The sequence below is a fragment of the Myodes glareolus genome, chromosome 4 (assembly GCF_982192425.1).
Source record: "Myodes glareolus chromosome 4, mMyoGla1.1, whole genome shotgun sequence".
In the NCBI taxonomy this organism is placed as follows: domain Eukaryota; kingdom Metazoa; phylum Chordata; class Mammalia; order Rodentia; family Cricetidae; genus Myodes; species Myodes glareolus.
The window spans coordinates 78313999-78319998 of record NC_142029.1 but is presented as its reverse complement, the minus strand read 5'-3'; positions in this window follow the sequence as shown (position 1 = coordinate 78319998).

Below are 6000 nucleotides of genomic sequence, written 5' to 3'. Positions count from 1 at the left end.
ACAGAAATTTAGCTCTAACAGGGCCTCTTTGCATGGATGGAGAAGGGTTTATGGAAAATGAAAGTGGCTTTGGAGAGGCCACTTCCCAACCTGCCCATTTGACCTTGAGAGGAACCAGTGTCCTAGGTGACAAGAAGGAGAGAGGGTCCAGTGAGGTTGTTCCAGTGATCTGGGGAAGCTACAGACTGTCTGGAAAACTGATTTCAGCTACCCTCCAAGTCATCTCCATTCCAACCTTATTCTTCCTTCTTTTCAAATGAGCTTATATGACCACAATAAGCTTCCTCTCCAGCCTCAAGACCTCTTCTGCCTTTTGTTGCTTGCCTCTGAGTAATGAAGCCCTTGCATCCCAAGAAACACTCCAAAATAAAGACCTAAGATAAGGATAGAGGGCTCCTCTCAGCTCTAATTTTGCATTCTAGGTTCTTCACCTTAGACTGGGGCAGGAGAAGTAGATGCCTGCTTTACATAGGGAGCATGTACTTGGAGCTCAGAGGACATGTCTACTCACTGGCAGGCTACTGCCACTATGATGACCATAGCTTCTGGTGGCACTGGTCTCAGTCTCTGGTAGTCTATATCTTGGAAGCGGTAGAAGGATATGCCCAAACTGCAGATATATGCTCATCTGTGGGATGCCAATTTCCTATCTCCAACACCATGCTTCTCTGTGCCCATTTATATGGTCAGGATTCAAACCTCAGAGTGAATAAAACTGATGACCTCATTCTCCCAATTAGACGTGGACCAGCTGGGTACCCATGGGATCCAGTGGAGTTGATGGTGTGTGTGTGTGTGTGTGTGTGTGTGTGTGTGTGTGTGTGTAGTGTCAGATGTGCTGTATGTGGGCATAATATATGTGTGTGAGGTCACAAGGGAGGAGAGAGGGAGAAGCTGAGGGGAGTTGGGTGACTGTGTGTACATGCATATGTGATGTGTCTGGTGTGGACATTGTGCATATATGATACTTGTGTGTGTTTATGTGAAAAGAGGTACAGCAGCGAAGAGAAACTGTAGAGGTATGCATAGTGCATGTATGCATAGAGAAAGCATCTGTGAATCCATGTAAGGGAGTAGGCAGGGTATCCAACAGGAGATGGAGGGATAAATGTATAATACTTGTTTGTCTTTATAATTTGTGTGTAAATAATGCAAGGGAAGAGGCAGGGCGGCTGAGAGGAAGTTGGTGGTGCAAGGGGTTTATGTGGACTTGGGGTAGAGCTGCAGTATCCTTCTTCCTTATCAGCTACTCAGAGAACTACTTCCTATGAACAAATACAGGTCACCAATCCATTGGTCTAACCACCAGTTGTGGGCAGGCTGGGGAAGGGCCAAGGCTGCTAATGTCCACTGTGTGTGTTGGTAGGTCTGATTCAGTGGTCAGTGAGTCAATGGCTGTTAGAAGTGTATGAGGACGGCAGGTTCTCCCTTCTGCCTCATCCCCACCCCCACCCCATCAGCACACTGGCATCATCCTGGGGTGAAAGATGGGGCAAAGGAGACTTGCTATCCTATGTGGTACCCTGCCTAGGGCTTGAGTTCATTTTGGCAGCCTCACTTCCTGTGCTGTCTTCTCTAGAACAGTTCCAGCTGGGCTCTGGACAGTTTGGAGACAACCAATGGTAAGCTTGGGGTCATCACTTGGCTGGGTTGTGTCCTCGAGAAGTAACTATCAGGCTAGTCTACACATTAGAATATCCTGATGAGGGATTCTTCAAATATATCCTCAACCAATTAAACCACAGTCTTCAGGGGCAGACCCTGATGTTAGTGAGCAACATGACTCTGATGTGGAGCAGCCAGGGCTTAGGTTGACCACCAGGGGGCATACCCAAGGCTTTCTCTGAACCTTTCTCAACAGAACCATGCCTATGGCACAGGGGAGGTAGGAAGTCTTCCCCAGAGAAGTAGTAGAAACTCCTGGGTTCTGGGAATATTCAACAAATTATTTATCCCTATTCTATGCCTGCTGCAATTAAGAAAATACCCCTGGTTCTTTCTCCTAAAACAATCAGCAGAAGGGAGGAGAGGGGCAGGTCTGTATGTCCCTCTTGAATCTAGAATACTGATATGGCTCTGAGTCTAGAATTCTAGAAGAGATGTAAGGACTGCATATTTATATCTGGGTTGGTACAGGGCAACACATGTGAATGGTAATGATGGAGCATAGAATGGGATGATACCTGGCTTATCACGTAAGGAAGGGTGTAAGGATAACCTAGAAGAAAGGTGTTGGGGGAAAATGCTTTGGCAGTCATTATCCAGTACATGGCAAAGGTGTCCTAGAAGTGTGGTCAGGACTGCGCCTGTAAATCCCTTTGGCTTCGATGATCCTGACTTTGCACGGAGGTTCTTAGATCCCTGCTTCTTTGAATCACTTCCTCTCAAAGCTAATAGAGATGATAGATTGGGCTCAGTTTGCTGTCTGCTGTATTCACGAGTTGCCCTAGACAGACACATACACCTTGAGCTTCATTTGGACACACCTGCCTTTTCAGTTGTGTAGGGATGTTTTTGATTGGATTTAAAGGGGGCGAGTCCTTGTAACTGCTGGAAGTGGATCTCTAATAGATTCCCACCTGTGCAAAGTGCCTAAGGATGGAGTTCTAAAAATTGAGACCCTGATTTCTTACTGGACACCTCCACATGGGGGGTCCTAGAGAACCCTTAAACTCAAATCAACCTGAAGTGAACATTCCCTTCAAATCCACAAACCTGCTCCTCACTCTTTATCCATATCTTAGTTGAGGTCCCAAACTCCTACTGTAGGGCTGGTATTTCTAACCGGACTGTAAGGGAGGGAAGAAATCCGTGGGATCTACGTTGCTTAGTAGGGTACCACTAACTACTTGTAGGACTAAGTCCTTGAAAATGATGAGTGTAGCTGAAAGAACAGGCTTTTATTATCATTAAACTTAAGTAGCCATATATCTATAGACTTGATAGAACCCGTCCATGAGCTTTCCCTTTTTACCCCTTTCCAGCCAGTTTCCAACCTAGGCCTTGGGTTGATCAGAAAGAGCCTCCTGAAAGATGTAAATGTTGGAGATGACATGGATGGAGCTGAGAAGGGTCAGAGGTTAGGCCAGGTAGAGGCGGAGGTACCCCATAAGCTCCAGAATGTGGGAGGGACAGATTTATTTCTACAGGTAAATAATGTGATGTATTCCCAGCAGGTGAGACTCTGATGTCTACCTTGAGTCTCACTGCAAGAGGATGTGGAAAACTCCCATCTCTTTCCAAGTAAAGGGTAGATAGATAGAGCCTGAGTGTCCAATGCAACCCAGGGACCCCTGGGGGCTGTGTGCAATGGGGAAGCTAGATGCTATGGTAGGAAATTGGGATTCTAGGCTATGACAGAGGATTTAGAGCTGCCAGACAAACCTGGGCTTGAGTCTTCATTTTACACTTTATTAGTGGTAGACTTTCCCTTGACATTACCGCCAGACAGGGAGGCCTGTAGATGCTCCAGCTCCAGTGTGTAGAATTTTTGATGTGCGGATGCTGTTGGATCACACACAGCCCCAGCATACTCCAGCACTCACCTTCACTCTGCTCCTCTTCTGTCTTCCAGTTCTCGTCCTTTCTCATCATCCCACTTACCTGCTCTTTCCTTACCAGGTACAGAGGCGAGTTCCTTTCCTATTCTAAACCTCTGCTCAGGTGACTTCTTGTCCTTTAAGGAGTCAGTGGATAAAACCCTCCCAGACCAGGAAACCAGAAGGAGCCGTGCATTTTAGCAAACCACAGCCAAGGGAGTTAAGCTGCAGACTGGAAGTTCCAATTGGATTATGAGACCTTCTCGGATGGGACTCAGGGGTGCAGTGATCTGCAGAAAACTATAGGGGGCTAGAGATGCCTGTGGATGCATCCTATAAACATTGACAAAGTATGGGGGTGGCAGAGAGTGCAGATGCAAAGAGAAGAAGCCAATCTCCAGACTTGTGGGAGAAGGGAGGGCATCATCGGGGCAGAGGAAGCCCCTGAACTTCTGGATACACAGATGGCTGTTCTGATCATCTGCTCAGGAGCATCCTCTGATAGAGCTGTCCAACCCCAGGATAATACCATAACCCTTTGTGCCAATGCTGGGTTCCCTTCCCCAGTTTGTGCCTGATGGGGTCATACACAGCACCCCCTCCCCACCATGTGCACGTTCCCCGATCCAAACCACTTATTTCTACCTATGAAGTTTTCCCTGCCTGCCCTGTTGGAGATGGCTATTCCTCCTGAAGGAACGGAACTGGCAACCCTTGCTGTTTGCTCTATTGCTTGCTCAGGTACACAACCTAACTCTTTCTACATCTATTCTTCCTGCTTTTGTGCTCAGGACAGAGAAAATGCATTACCCATGGTGCTTAGTCAAATTACAGGCAATGGGAACTGGAAGATTTTGTGCAATGTCGGGTAAGGACAAAGGGCGGGCGCCAGGCTAGCATGCGGCAGTGGAGGGAAGCTGGAAAAGGACTGTGAGAAAGGTTGGTAAGGTGGACCCATGCTGGAGACCTAAATACAAAGCTTTCCTGGGTCACAGCCTTGCTGGACGTCCCTTTGCTTCAGTCACACCACTTAGCAGCACTTGTATCCTTGGGGTGTTATCACAATTAAATCTGAAGCCAGGTCTATGACACGGCAAGCAGTTAATAGGCTCTCAACATTTCAGTGTCTTGTAGTTTCTCCTAGACGAGAGGATTTTTTCTCTTGGAATAGGGCACAGATAGTCAGGCTTTGGGGCCCTCGTGGAGAACAATACCCTAGGCACAGTCACCTGGTGTTCAGTCTGGGAAGGAAGGGTGGCTCTCTCTGGGCCTTGGGATGGGCTGTGATCTTGGAAGACACCTGCTGCAGTGCAGAGTCACTACAAGGCAAGGACATGTCCCTGGCTCACTAGCTGCGACCTCAGAGACACGGTGGTTAAGACAATCTACAGACTGCAGTACAAAAGGCCCAGCAGTCAAACAGCTTAGTGTAGATCAAGCCTTAGCACCATATCTGCAGCCGTAAGAATGGGACAGGGTGAAGGCAGGGGCTCTGCATGCAATAAGAGGCAGTCAGATGATGGATGAAGCAGCTTCAAGAAAAGGATGGGAGATAAGACGATGGTGGTACTACCTACGGACTGACAGGAAGGAGGGGAGGGATCGGGCCCATGCTGCCAGTCTTTCTGGTTCTGGATGTGACCCTGATCTTCTTCTCTTGGCCACCCCATGTTTTCCCCTGCTCTAGATGGAGCCAAGAGCATGACCTCCCCACTGCTCTCTCCCTCACACTGTACATGCCTGGAGGCGAGGCTACCCAGACAACCCACAAGGTAAAGGCACGGCTTCTTAGCCTGGTGTCTCCATAAACTCCACTTCTCTCAGCCCCTCAATGGTTCCACCTCTTCCCCTACATGACGGCAGCTCTCAATTTGACCTCTACATGAGTGTGTGACTGGCTTCCTCTCTCTGTCTCAGCTCAGCTCCACATCTTAGGATGGAAGGTCATATGTGCCCATAAGACAAAGTTCCAAAGCAATGTTATGGTCACGTGGCTGACATTTTCCTTCTCTTCTCTTAAGATAGGCTTGTCATACAGCCCTGGCTGCCTGGAATTTGCTGTGCTAGCCTCACACTTACAGCAGCCATCTTGATTGCTCCTCCAAAGTACCCGGATTATGGGTATGTATGAACTCCTCATGGATGAGGTGCTAAGGATGAAACTCAAGCAGGCAAGTGCTCTACCAAAAGAGCTACATGCCCCACAACCTCTATGGTGAACTTTTTTTTTAATTAACTTGTGCTCTCTATGGCTCCACCTGGGGTTAAAAGATCTCTCTAGACACAGCAGCAACCTTCAGCTTGTTCCCTGCTCTGAAAGTAACTGGGCAGAGGGAAGATGAGAATAGAATCTCTTCTTATCGGGATCTTCCCTGCCACATCCTTAAAGCTGGGGATGGGTCATTTAGGTCTTCTCACTTGGAAGAGACTGTGTTTTCTCTCTCCCATCTTCCTGCTTCAC